At 45.7% G+C, this 14,827-nt stretch overlaps 1 protein-coding gene and 1 pseudogene across 1 annotated transcript in view; one reads left to right on the forward strand and one right to left on the reverse strand.

The window, feature by feature from the left end:
* Positions 1-3,997: 3,997 nt before the first annotated feature.
* Positions 3,998-14,827, forward strand: part of LOC139265921 (spermatogenesis-associated protein 16-like) — a 281,978-nt gene continuing 271,148 nt past the window's right edge. Inside the window, exon 1 of the mRNA XM_070883514.1 lies at positions 3,998-4,075. The gene's annotated coding sequence lies outside the window, so the exon portion shown is untranslated. The remainder of the gene's footprint in view (positions 4,076-14,827) is intronic.
* LOC139266355 (U2 spliceosomal RNA) lies at positions 4,397-4,634 on the reverse strand (annotated as a pseudogene).

Genomic DNA, 14,827 nt, shown 5'->3' on the forward strand with positions numbered 1-14,827 from the left:
TCAAAAGCCTTCTGGCTCATGATTAATTGACTCGTCCCCGTGTCCAATTCCATGGAGACTGGAATGCCGGTAAGTTTAACTTTTAACATTATCGGAGGGCTTTTGGTGGTGAAGGCGTGTACCCCGTACACTTACTCTTCATCCTCAGGTTGAGTAGCCTCTCCTGCTTGTTCAGCGTGATCCGCAATAGATCGGTCATCCTCTGCTGACTCTGCCACGTGGTGAGTCAGAGGTCATTTGCACATTCGCTGGAGGTGCCTCATTGTTCCACAGCCCTTGCACACATAGTGCTGGAATCAACATTGATGGGCTCTATGACTGCCCCCGCAGCGCCAACATGGTGTTAATGGATATGCATTCACATCCCACAGCGGCCTCTGAGTCACCCTAGGCCTGGTTTCTGCAGTCGTGTATGCCCTGCCATGTACAGTTCTGCCTGTTGAAGGCGTTATTTTATGCACAGTACTTGCCGGTGAGCTTCGATGCTGTGAAGATATCTGTGTCGTATTGTCGCTCGTGGATATGAAAACCTGGGCTATCGTGATGGCCTTGCTCAGATCTAGGGATTCGGCAGACAGCAGTTTGCGAAGAATGACCTCGTGGCTGATTCCAAGCATGAAGAAGTCCCACAACATTTCCCCCAAGATTCGGCAAATTCGCACTGTTCCGCAAGGCGTCTTAGGTCGGCGACAAAGCTCGCCACGTTCTGTCCCTCGGAGCGATGGTATGTGTAAAAGCGATACCTGGCCATTAGGATGCTCTCCTTCGGCTTGAGGTGTTCCTGAACCAGCGTGCACAGCTCTGTGTAAGTCTTGTTGGTTTGACCGGTGCCAGCAGATTTTTGACGAGGCCATATATCGAAGACCCACATATGGTGAGGAGAATCGCCCTGCGCTTGACTGCCATCTCAGCCGTGTCCAGCTCGTTGGCCACAAAGGACTGGTCGAGACGCTCAACAAAGGCTTCACAATCATCACCCTCAACAAATCTCTCAAGAATACCAATGGCAGCCATTACCGCGTGAAAGTTCGTGATCTGTAACTGATCGCCAATTGTTATGTCCAGAATAACTCCACAAGACTGTGTTGTAAGCTCAAACCATTGTGACCTTAGTCTTTTTAATGTAACTCCAAAGTGAGGAAGCAGCATGGTGGATTGCTTTTTATACCTGCTTGCCCAGGGTGCACAGGTGACCCTTAGGTTTCCCACAGGTGTGCCCCCTGGTGGTAAGTCTTACATATTGGTGAGGTTTCCATACATTGCAGTGGTGGTGGTATTGTGCCACCCCTGGTGAGTTATTTAGGCTCCTCGGGCCAGGATACGGATGATGCACTCCCTCCGGCTCGCAGCATTCCTGGCCCCAGACCTGTCACTCTGCCAGTGCCTCCATGCATGGCCTCGCCCGAGCCAAGTCACACTGAATCCCCCCAGGAAGGTGTTAACCAGTCTCCTGCCAGCCCTTCCAGGCCCAAAGCTGCTGAAGGGCGTCCTGGAAGGACATCTGCAGCTTCCACACAGGGAACACAGCAGCCTTCCCAGACCCATGAGGCTGCCAAAGGGGAGACACTGAGACAGTCACAGGTTAGGCACGCTTATGATTATCATAGGCAATCCCTCGAAGTCGAGGATGACTTGCTTCCACTCTAAGGTGGCTGAACAGTCCAATGCGGGACCTACAGCCTCTGTCACAGGTGGGGTAGATAGCGGTTGAAGGAAAGGGTGGGTGGGGAGTCTGGGTTGCCGCATGCTCCTTCCGCTGTCTGCACTTGATTTCTGCATGCTCTCTGCGACGAGATTTGAGGTGCTCAGCGCCCTCCCGGATGCTCTTCCCCCACTTTGGGTGGTCTTCGGCCAGGGATTCAGAGTTGCCAGTGGGGATGTTGCACTTTATCAAGGAAGCTTTGAGGGTGTCCTTGAAGCATTTCCTCTGCCCACCTAGGGCTTGCTTGCCATGTCGAGGCTCCAAGAAGAGCGCTTGCTTTGGGAGTCTTGTGTCAGGCATGCGGACAATGTGGCCCGCATAGCGGAGCTGATCGAGCGTGGTCAATGCTTCCATGCTGGGGATGTTGGCCTGGGCGAGAACACTGACGTTGGTGCAATTGTCCTCCCAATGGATTTACAGGTTCTTGCGGAGGCAGCATTGGAGGCAGCTTTGAGGTGTCTGCTGGAAATAGTCCATGTCTCTGAGCCATATAGGAGGGCGGGTATCATTACTGCCCTGTAGACCATAAGCTTGGTGCCAGATTTGAGGTCCGAGTCTTCAAAAACTCTTCCTCAGGCGACCGAAGGCTGAGCTGCCACACTGAAGGCGGTGTTGGACGTCGTCATCGATGTCTGCCCTTGCTGATAGTAGGCTCCCGAGGTATGGAAAATGGTCCACGTTGTCCAAGGCTTCACGATGGATTTTGATAACCGGGGGGGCAGTGCTGTGTGGCGGGGTCAGGTTGGTGGAGGACCTTTGTCTTACGGATGCTTTTGTACGCTTCGTGGCTTGGAGTTTGTCCTCCAAGTGTGCGCAGACACATTGTCTACATACTGTGGTTCAATGCCAGAGGATGGGACGACCTTGGATCTAGCCTGGAGGCGGATCAGATTCCCATTTGTTATGGCTTGGAATGCTGAGCTGGGGCCACGTTTTCAGTCTGAGCTCCTGGATTGAGTTTTCAGTTTTCTCTGTGAATTCTCTATTTCTCTCTCTCGTTTTTTTTTCCCCTTTTCTCTTTCTCTATTCCTATTTCTCTCTCCTAATCAAATGTTCTCATTCTCTTTTATCTTTTGCTCCCTTTCCTCTTTCTCTCTCCCTCCCCCACCCCCCGATTCTGTGCTGAACACCTCCGGACCATTGAAGAGGCTCCTGGACTTGTTGCTGATCACTACGGAGCTGGCTCCGGGATCTCCCCCAGATGATCTCAAACCGGACTTCTCTGTGAGACCGACTTATTACTTCGAGGACTCTTGGGAGCTTTCGACCCATCCTGAGGTTTGGATCTTACCTTCTTGTCTCTCTCCGCTCCCACGGCTCCGAGATCTCTGCCACTCCACCGTCAGCTGAAGGGCCGGCTTTTTCACGCTGAAAATGGGTCCGGTAGCGGTGCGCACCTTTACAGCGTCACTACTGCCGCAAACCCCACACTGCTGCACCCGGGCCGAATTTTTTTTTTGAAATTCGTAGCCAATCGTTCCAATTCTTTATGTCGGGGCCAGTTGAGGTCAAAGCAGCAGCCTCAATTGGCCGTAACGGTCCCGAATTTCGGGGCCTATGTGTCTGCAACACCTATCTTTATCAGAATGGCCTATCTGTTGGGGTCGAAATTGTAGTCACAATGTGCTATCTTGTTCTACAAGCACAACATTTGTCTTGAAATGTTGGAAGTTTAAACAATGACAAAAGTCCAGAACACATGCCAAACTGAGTGTCAGTAAGTGACATGAAGTCACGCAGTGAGGCAAATTGACGTTTGATGTCCGGGAAGATGCAAGTTTGGCAAAGCTTTCATTTGTTCATTGCATCTTGAAGGTGTGTCGTGCTGAGCTAGGGGTATGCGTGAGCTGCAATGAAAGAGATGTTTTGTAAAAATGAATTGGTTCTTTCCTCGTACTCTATACCCTTATTTATATACAGAGTGACTATTGACACGGCCAAATGTGTCCGTTGTTAAAGGTCCAGTTGAATAATTTGCATGTTCTTTTGCCGCATCAAGTTTCTGCTCTCAAAATTTCCTTTCGCATCATAAAAGAAAACTCACCCACTTTGAAGAGAATCTGTAAATATTTGCGAAAACAAATTGCATACCGGTCTAAGTCAGTCTCTCGATTCTAAATGGGGGGTGGGGGGAGCTGTTTGAAAACAACCGCAAAACCAAAAACAATCTAAAATTGGAGAAGTAAACCTAACACCATCCCTGAGCAAGCGGCGCCACCCAGGGAGAGAGGGGGGAACGGGCGCGCGGCTGCGTCACCAACTGTTTGCATTCAAACCCCGCCAGGAAGCGGCGCACGCGCCAGAATCCACGGTCAAATACTTCGCCACAATAACCACTTGTGTAAGGGAAACTCATGGTTCCGAGCTTTACAAGTAAGTAAACGCTACAGATGTAAAGGCAATGTTTGGAAAATATCACCATTCCAAATATTAATCTGTTGTCTGAGCGCAAACATTGAGAGCTAGCTGTGCAAACATTGTTATGTCCAACAGGCCCCAGTGTGTGTGCGCGCGCGCGCGCGCGCTCTTCATTTATATTGATATAAATATGCTTCACGCTGTGAAGAAAGATCTACAATCAATGGTATTTTTTTTTCTCTCGTAGCCAATCTTTCGTCAAATCACAAACGCCAGAGGTCACCTTGCACACATCAAGGATCACTCTGCGCCAATGCTCTTAGCCAAAAGGCCGAGAGCCACTGCACCATTCCTGGAAGTACTGCAATACCAGGTTCGTGCCATGGAGGTGGATGGGTCAGCAACCCCACACACCTCCATGGAGGTGGATGGGTCAATCCACCCCACCCACCTCCTATTTCCAAAAAGCATAGGAGAACCACCTTCCTGATCCAGGGAGAACCACTTTGGGGTCATGGTTACTCCCCTGTCAGGTCAGTTACGCATGATCTTAGCCAAAAGGCCGAGAAGCGATGGTATGCCAACTGGGGGATCTATCAGGTGTGGTGCATGATTGCATTAATGATGTCTGCTTTTCATTTTTTTTCACATCAATGAACAATTGTAATGTAGAGATAGATATGGGCCACCATTTTTATTGGTCATTTGGGTTCCCACTGTTCAACATCTTACCTGGTGGCTTCAAGACATCATTTATGCTTCAGCCTGTAATGTGTAGCTCATGCTGTATTTAAAGTAGATAAGTCACCAGGACTGGATGGGGTGCGTCCTAGGACACAGAGCAAAATGAAGAAAGAAATCTCGGAGGTAATGGCCATAATCTTCCAATCCTTCTTAGAAACGGGGGTGGTGCCAGAGGACTGGAGAATTGCAAATGTTACACCCTTGTACAAAAAAGATAAACCCAGCAACTATAGGCTGATCAATTTAACCTTGGTACATAAGAACATAAGAAATAGTAACAGGAGTAGGCCATATGGCCCCTCGAGCCTACTCCACCATTCAATAAGATCATGGTTGATCTGATCATGGACTCACCTCCACTGCCCTGCCTGCTCTCCATAACCCCTTATCCCTTTATCGTTTAAGAAACTGTCTATTTCTGTCTTAAATTTATTTAATGTCCCAGCTTCCACAGCTCTCTGAGGCAGCGAATTCCACAGATTTACAACCCTCTGGAAGAAGAAATTTCTCCTCATCTCAGTTTTAAATGGGTGTCCCCCTTATTCTAAGATCATGCCTTCTAGTTCTAGTCTCCCCCATCAGTGGAAACATCCTCTCTGCATCCACCTTGTCAAGCCCCCTCATAATCTTATACGTTTCGATAAGATCACCTCTCATTCTTCTGAATTCCAATGAGTAGAGGCCCAACCTACTCAACCTTTCCTCATAAGTCAACCCCCTCATCTCCGAAATCAACCTAGTGAACCTTCTCTGAACTGCCTCCAAAGCAAGTTTTTCCTTTCATAAATATGGAAACCAAAACTGCATGCAGTATTCCAGGTGTGGCCTCACCAATACCCTGTATAGCTCTTGCAAGACTTCCCTGCTTTTATACTCCATCCCCTTTGCATTAAAGGCCAAGATTCCACTGGCCTTCCTGATCACTTGCTGTACCTGCATACTATCCTTTTGTGTTTCATGCACAAGTGCCCCCAGGTCCTGCTGTACTGCAGCACTTTGCAATCTTTCTCCATTTAAATAATAACTTGCTCTTTGATTTTTTTTCTGCCAAAGTGCATGACCTCACACTTTGCAACATTATACTCCATCTGCCAAATTTTTGCCCACCCACTTAGCCTGTCTATGTCCTTTTGCAGATTTTTTGTGGGATAGTGGGGAAGCTTTTAGAAACAATACTCAGGGACAAAATTAATAGTCAACTGGACAAGTGTTTGACGTGGTGGACATGGATTTCCAAAAGGCTAAGTGACAGGAAACAGAGATTAGTAGTGAACGGTTGTTTTTCAAACTGGAGGAAGGTATACAGTGGTGTTCTCCGTGGTCGGCACTAGGACCACTGCTTTTCTTGATATATATTAATGACTTGGATGTTGGTGTACAGGGCACAATATCAAAATTTGCAGATGACTCAAAACTTGAAAGTATAGTGAACAGTGAGGAGGATAGTGATAGACTTCAAGAGGACATTGACAGGCTGGTGGAATGGGCAGACATGTGGCAGATGAAATTTAATGCAGAAAAGTGTGAAGTGATACATTTTGGTAGAAAGAATGAGAGGCAATATAAACTAAAGGGTATAATCCTAAAGGGGGTGCATGAACAGAGAGACCTATATGTACACAAATCATTGAAGGTTTCAGGGCTGGTTGAGAAAGCCATTAAAAAAGCTTATGGGATCCTGGGCTTCACGTACAGAGTACAAAAGCATGCAAATTAATGAACCTGTATAAAACACTGGTTCGGCCTCAACTGAAGTATTCTGTTAATTCTGGGACTGCACTTTCGGAAGGATGTGAAGGCCTTAGAGAGGATGCAGAAAAGATTTATGAGAATGATTCCAGGGATGAGGGTCTTCAGTTAATGTGGATAGACTGGAGAAGGTAGGGTTGTTCTCCTTAGAGCAGAGAAAATTGAGAGGAGAATCGATAGAGGTGTTTAAAATAATGAGGGGTCTGGACAGTGTAATGTATATAATGACTTGAAAGACTCGTTACTATAAACTCACTTGGGTGCAAACCTGGTACAACTTTATTCGCGCCCAAAGTGTGCACATGACATGGTACTCACTCTTATACGCACGTACAGCCCGATGAGCTCCAACAGTGGCGCCCCCTGGTATCTTATGACCCCAAGCATCAATACATAACAACATCCCCCTTCAAGATCTTAGTATCAGTCTCTTTACAAATTAAGACAGTTTGGGTCTTTTCGCTCATGAGTTGATCATCTCAGTTCAACTCCAGTTCTGGCCGAGCGTTCTGAGTCAGTTATGACTGGAGGCTGAGTAACTGATTTGATGGGAGTGGTAATGACTCTATCAGAAACTGAAAATCCAGATTCAGTAATGACAGCAGGCTCCTCTGATGAATGAACATTGATTGGTTGGTCACTGACTGCATCTTCCTCAACCAGTTCCACAGTTTTAGCTGATCAACATGTTTCCTGCATGTTTGCCCATTCTTGAGCACGACAATAAACACTCCGTTACCCTCTTTGGCCATAACAGTACCGGCGATCCACTTTGGACCTTGACCATAATTCAGCACATAAACTGGATTGTTGACAGAAATGTCACGTGACACAGCAGCATGATCATGGTACCATTGCTGATTTTGACGTCTGTTTTCAACGTGATCATTCAAATCAGGATGGACAAGAGAAAGCTTGGTCTTGAGACTTCTCTTCAGTAGTTCAGCAGGGGAGACCTCAGTAAGGTCTTGTCCTGCAACTAAGCAATATACATGACAAACGAGTCTGCAGTGAACCCTGAGTCTCACATTTCATGCTTTGCTTGATCGTTTAAACCGCACGCTCTGCTTGACCATTAGACGCAGGTTTGAATGGAGCAGACCTTACATGTCTGATACCGTTGAGTTTCATGAACTCCTGAAACTCAAGACTTGTGAAGCAAGATCTGTTATCGCTCACAACAATGTCAAGCAAACCATGAGTCGCAAACATGACATGAAGGCTCTCAATAGTAGCTGTGGGTGTACTAGATAACATAATAATACACTCTATCCACTTTGAATATGCATCCAGCACAACAAAAAACATCTTTCCCAGGAAAGGGCCCGCAAAATCGATGTATATCCTCGACCATGGTTTAGATGGCCATGACCAAAGACTCAGCGAAGATTCCACTGGTACTTTACTTAGCTGCATGGAAGTGTTGCACTGATGCACACATGATTCCAGATCAGAGTCAATTCCAGGCCACTAAACATGAGCCCTGGCAATGGCTTTCATCATGACGATACCAGGATGAGTGCTGTGTAGTTCACATACAAATTTTTCTCTGCCTTTCTTAGGCATAACAACACAATTGCCCCACAGTAGACAATCTGACTGAATGGATAGTTCATCTTTGCGACGGTTGTAAGGTTTGGTCTCATCACACATTTCCATAGGTATTGCAGACCAATCACCACTGGGGACACAATGTTTCACAACCGATAAAATAGGATCATGGCTGGTCCAGATCCTCACTTGTTGAGCAGTGACAGGAGTTCCTTCACTCTCAAAAGCATCCATTACTAACAGTAGATCTGCAGGTTGAGGCGTCTCCACTTCAGGTGTGGGCAATGGCAGACGACTCAGTGCATCAGCACAATTCTCAGTGCCAGGTCTATGACGAATAACATAATCATAGGCAGACAATGTCAACACCCACCTCTGGATACGGGACGATTCATTGGTATTAATACATTTGTTTTCCGAAAACAATGAAATGAGTGGCTTGTGATCTGTTTCGAGTTCAAAACGAAGACCAAACAGGTACTGATGCATCTTTTTGACCCCATACACACAGGACAAAGCTTCTTTTTCTACAATGCTGTAAGCTCTTTCCGCCTTTGACAAACTTTTCGAAGCATGCGCAACAGGTTGTAGCTTACCCGACTCATTTGCTTGTTGGAGTACATAGCCAACCCCATATGATGAAGCATCACAAGCCAATACAAGATGCTTACATGGATCATAGTGAACAAGCAGTTTGTTCGAACAGAGCAGATTTTTGGCTTTCTCAAAAGCTCTATCTTGAGATACACCCCAGACCCAGTTGTCGCCTTTTCTGAGCAGCATGTGCAGTGCCTCTAATAAAGTGCTCAATCTGGGTAAGAAATTACGGAAGTAGTTGAGTAGCCCAAGGAATGAACGCAGCTCCGTCACATTCTGAGGTCTAGGTGCATTTTTGATGGCCTTAGTTTTCGAATCAGTAGCAATCTTCCTCCCCAGGAATTCAACTTCAGGTGCCATGAAGACACACTTTGAACGTTTCAGCCTGAGTCCCACTTTGTCCAGACGATGTAGGACTTCTTCAAGATTGTTCAGATGTGACCTGTGACCAGAATGTCATCTTGAAACACGATAGTTCTAGGAACAGACTTCAGTAGACACTCCATGTTCCTCTGAAATATGGCCGAATGGATTCCAAAAGGACACTTGTTGTAGACAAATAGTTCTTTATGGGTGTTGATGCAGGTGAGTTTCTTCGAAGTGTCGACAAGCTCCTGTGTCATATAGGCCGACGTCAGATCCAGTTTAATGAATGACTTTCCACCAGCTAGCATGGCAAACAGGTCATCAGTCTTTGGTAGCGGATACTGATCCTGTTTCGAAAATCAGTTAATCGTAACCTTGTAGTCTCCACAGATCCTGACAGTACCATCACTCTTTAACACAGGAACGATAGGACTGGCCCATTTGTTAAATTCGACCAGTGATATGACCACTTCACGTTGGAGTCTGTCAAGCTCAATTTCGACCTTCTCCCTCATCATGTACGAAACAGACCGAGCTTTATGATAGACAGGTCTTGCACCTTAGCTCCAGTAAAATTGCCAATGCCCGGTTCAAACAAAGAAGAAAACTTCTTCAGCATTTGAGCACACGAAGTGTCATCCACCGAGGACAACGCTTTGATATCATTCCAGTTCCACTTGATGTTCAGCCATGAACTCATTGAATGGCGGTGCAGGCTAGAAGGGCCGAATGGCCTACTCCTGCACCTATTTTCTATGTTTCTATGTTTCTCGAGCCAATTTCTGCCGAACAGTATTGGACCATTGCCTGAGACGATCCATAATGGTAAATCATGAATCACAACATCATGCGACACCTTGACTACTGCACTGCCAATCACCAGTATAAGTTCCTTAGTGTAAGTACGCAACTTGGCATTGACTGGACTCAGCTTAGGTTTCACAGCCTCAGTGTCCCACAGCTTGTCAAATGTCCTTTGGCTCATTATCGACTGACTCGCACCCGTGTCCAGTTCCATTAATACAGGCACAGCATTCAGCTTCACATTAACCATTTTCGGTTGGCTCTTTGTCAGGAACGAATACAGGCTGTACACTTCCTCGGTATCTTGGGTTGCATATTTGGGCCAGCACTGGACTGGTCATCATCATCAATGTGATGAGCAGCAGCACGCTTGCTCAGTTGTGGGCACATTCGCTGAAGATGCCCCACTTTCGAACAGCCTTTACAGATGTACTGTTTAAATTGACACTGATGAGGCCGATGATGGCCCCAAAACGCCAACAGGGTGAAATTGGATTCATACCAGTTGGCGGACTTTGAGCAGCTACAGGTTTCACATAAGCAGTCGAGTAGGCCCTGCCATAAGCAGCCCTGCCATAAGCAGCTCTGCCAGACGACGACACAATCTTGCTTACAGTACTTGCCGTGGAGCTCCAACTCTTTAATGATATCTGCCTTCAATTATCATCAGTCACCATGCATGCCTGGGCAGTCACGATGGCCATGGCTCAAATTCAGCGTTTCAACAGCCAATAATTTTCGAAGGATCACATCATGGTTGATGCCCATCACGAAGAAATCTCGCAGCATGCCTTCCAACACATTTCCGAACTTACACGGCTCAGCCAGGCGACTTAGGTTGGCAGCGAATCCCGACACATCCTGCCCTCAGCACGAGTATGTGTGTAGAAGCGATAGCTTGAGATGATGATCCCCTCTTTTGGCTTGAGATGTTCACGTACCAGAGCGCATAAATCCCCATACTCTTTGTCCGTTGGACGTGTAGGCGAGAGAAGATTCTTTATGAGGCCATAAATTTTTGGACCACAAACAGTGAGGAAAACCGTTCTGCGCCTAACTGCGTCACCAGCTTCCTCCATTTTCTTGGCCACGAAATACTGATCCAGGCGGTCGATAAAATCCGTCCAATCCTCGCCATCCATGAATCTCTCCAGATTTCCAACGGTGCCGTTGTGCATGCGAAGGTTCTTAAGTTACCTCATTGCCAAATGTAATGTATATAATGACTCAAAAGACTCGTTAGTCTAAACTCACTCCGGTGTAAACCTGGTTCAACTTCATTTGCATCCAAAGTGTGCACAACATGGTACTCGCTCTTATATACCAAGGTCCGCGCACACGCGCGTACAGTCCGATGACCTCCAACAGTTGTGCCCCCTGGTGTCTAGTGACTGCAAGCATCAATACATAACAGACACAGTAGATAGAGAGAAACTGTTCCCATTGACAGAAGGGTCGAGAACCAGAGGACACAGATTTAAGGTCCTTGGCAAAAGAACCAAAGACGACGTAAGAAAAAACATTTTTACGCAGCGAGTGGTTAGGATCTGGAATGCATTGCCTGAAAGGATGGTGGAGGCAGACTCAATCACGGCTTTCAAAAGGGTGTTGGATGTGTACCTGAAAGAAAAAAAATTGCAGGGCTATAGAGAAAGGGTGGGGGAGCGGGACTAGCTGGGGTGCTCTTGCAGAGAGCCGGCACAAGCTCAATGGGCCAAATGGTCGTCTTCCGTGCTGTAACCATTCTATAATTCATCCACAGCCCTTTGGAGTAGGGAATCACAAAGACTTACAACCATCTGAGTGAAGAAATTCTTCCTCATCTCAGTCTTAAATGGCCGACTCCTTAATCTGAGACTTCCCCCTAATTCGAGACACTCCTGAGGGGAAACAACCTCTCAGCATATACCCTGTCAATCCCCTTCAGTATCTTGTATGTTTCAATGAGATTACCTCTCATTCTTCTAAACTCCAGAGGGTATAGGCCCAATCTACTTAATCTCTCCTTATGGGACAACTCTCTCATCCCAGGGATAAATCTAGTGAACCTTTGTTGCATCGCCTCTAAGGCAAGTTTATCCTTCCTCAGGTAAGGAGACCAAGATTGTGCACAGTACTCCAGGTGCGGTCTCACCAAAACTCTATACAATTGTAGTAAGACTTCCTTACTCTTGTACTCCAACCCCCTTGCAATAAAGGTCAACATGTTATTTGCCTTCCTAATTGCTTGCTGTACCTGCTAACTTTATGTTTCCTGTACGAGGACACCTAAATCTCTCTGAACACCAACATTTAATAGTTCCTCACCATTTAAAAAATATTCTGTTTTTCTATTCTTCCTACCAAATTGAATAACCTCACATTTCCCTACATTATACTCTATCTGCTACCATACTGCCCACTCACTTAACCTGTCTATATCCCCTTGCAAGCTCTTTGTGTACGCCTCACAGGTTACTTGCCCACCGAGCTTCGTATCGTCAGCAAACTTGGATACATTGCACTCGGTCCCTTCATCTTAGTCATTAATATAGATTGTAAATTGCTGAGACCCAAGCACTGATCTCTGCGGCACCCCACTCGTTACAGCCTGCCAACCGAAAAATGAACCATTTATCCCTACTCTCTGTTATCTGTCTGTTAACCAATCCTCAATCCATACTAATATGTTACCCCCAACCCCATGAGTCCTTGCCTAGCACCTTTTATGTGGCACCTTATTGAATGCCTTTTGGAAATCCAAATAAACTGCATCCACGGTTCCCTTTCATGTACCTTGCTAGTTACATCCTCGAAAAACTCTAGTAAATTTCTTAAACACGATTTCCCCTTCATAAAACCATGTTGACTCTGCCTAATCATATTATGATTTTCTAAATGCCCTGTTGGCACTTCCTTGATAATGGAGTCCAGCATTTTCCCAACGACTGATTATCAGCCTAACTGCCCTGTAGTTCTGCATTTTCTATCTCCCTCCTTTCCTGAATAGCAGGGTTACATTTTCTACCTTCCAATCTGGTGGGACCGTTCTAGAAGCTAGGGAATTTTGAATGATCACAACCAATGTATCCACTATCTCTGCAGTCACCCTAGGATATAGGCCATCAGGTCCAGGGGATTTATCAGCTTTTAGTCCCATTAGTTTCTCAAGTCCCATTAGTTTTGCTACTGATATTAATTACTTAAGTTCCTCACTCTTAATAGCCCTTTGGTTTCCCACTATTTTTGGTATGCTTTTCATGTCTTCTGCTGTGAAGACAAATACAAAATATTTGTTCAAAATTTCTGCCATTTCCTTATTCCAAATTATAATTTCACCTGTCTCAGCCTCTATAAAGGACCAACGCTTATTTTTGCTACTCTTCCTTTTTACATACTTGTAGAAACTCTTACAATCTATTTTTATATTTCTTGCTAGTTTACTCTCATTCTATTTTCTCCCTTTTTATCAATTTTTTGGTCATCTTTTGCTGGTTTCTAAAATTTCCCAATCCTCAGGCTTACTACTATTCTTCACAACATTATATGCCTCTTTTAATCTAATACCTGTACTATCCTTAACTTCTTTAGTTAGCCACGGATGGATCACTTTCCCGTGGAGTTTTTATTTCTCAATGGAATGTATATTCATTGAGAATTTTGGAATATTTATTTAAACTTTTGGACTTTGAATTTGCAACCGACATATTTTTCAAACTACATTTAAAAAATTATATCACAATCCGCATCAACCACACCTTAGGCTTTACAATATTTTACTTTGACATTTTGTATCACACTTATCCCTTATTGGCTGAAATTTCATAGAAACATAGAAAATAGGTGCAGGAGTAGGCCATTCGGCCCTTCGAGCCTGCACCACCATTCAATAAGATCATGACTGATCATTCCCTCAGTACCTCTTTCCTGCTTTCTCTCCATACCCCTTGATCCCCTTAGCCGTAAGGGCCATATCTAACTCCCTCTTGAATATATCCAATGAACTGTCATCAACAACTCTCTGCAGCAGGGAATTCCACAGGTTAACAACTCTCTGAGCGAAGAAGTTTCTCCTCATCTCAGTCCGAAATGGCCTACCCCTTATCCTAAGACTGTGTCCCCTGGTTCTGGACTTCCCCAACGTCGGAAACATTCTACCCGCATCTAACCTGTCCCATCATGTCAGAATTTTATATGTTTCTATGAGATCCCCTCTCATCCTTCTAAATTCCAATGTATAAAGGCCCAGTTGATCCATTCGCTCCTCATATGTCAGTCCTGCCATCCCAGGAATCAGTCTGGTGAACCTTTGCAGCACCCCCCTCAGAACGTCCTTCCTCAGATTAGGAGACCAAAACTGTACACAATATTCCAGGTGAGGCCTCACCAAGGCCCTGTACAACTGCAGTAAGACCTCCCTGTTCCTATTCTCAAATCCCCTAGCTATGAAGGCCAACATACCATTTGCCTTCTTCACCACCTGCTGTACCTGTATGCCAACTTTCAATGACTGATGAACCATGACACCCAGGTCTCGTTGCACCTCCCCTTTTCCTAATCTGCCGCCATTCAGATAATATTCTGTCTTTGCGTTTTTGCCCCAAAAGTGAATAACCTCACATTTATCCACATTATACTGCATCTGCCATGCATTTGCCCACTCACTTAACCTGTCCAAGTCACTCTGCAGCCTCTTAGCTCCCCCCTCACAGCTCACACCACCACCCAGTTTAGTGTCATCTGCAAACTTGGAGATATTACACTCAATTCCTTCATCTAAATCATTGATGTATATTGTAAAGAGCTGGGTTCCCAGCACTGAGCTCTGCGGCACTCCACTCGTCAGTGCCTGCCATTTTGAAAAGGACCCGTTTATCCCGACTCTCTGCTTCCTGTCTGCCAACCAGTTCTCTATCCGTGTCAGTATATTACACCCAATACCATGTGCTTTGATTTTGCACACCGATCTCTTGTGTG

Source organism: Pristiophorus japonicus, chromosome 6 (genome assembly GCF_044704955.1).
Source record: "Pristiophorus japonicus isolate sPriJap1 chromosome 6, sPriJap1.hap1, whole genome shotgun sequence".
Classification (NCBI taxonomy): Eukaryota; Metazoa; Chordata; class Chondrichthyes; family Pristiophoridae; genus Pristiophorus; species Pristiophorus japonicus.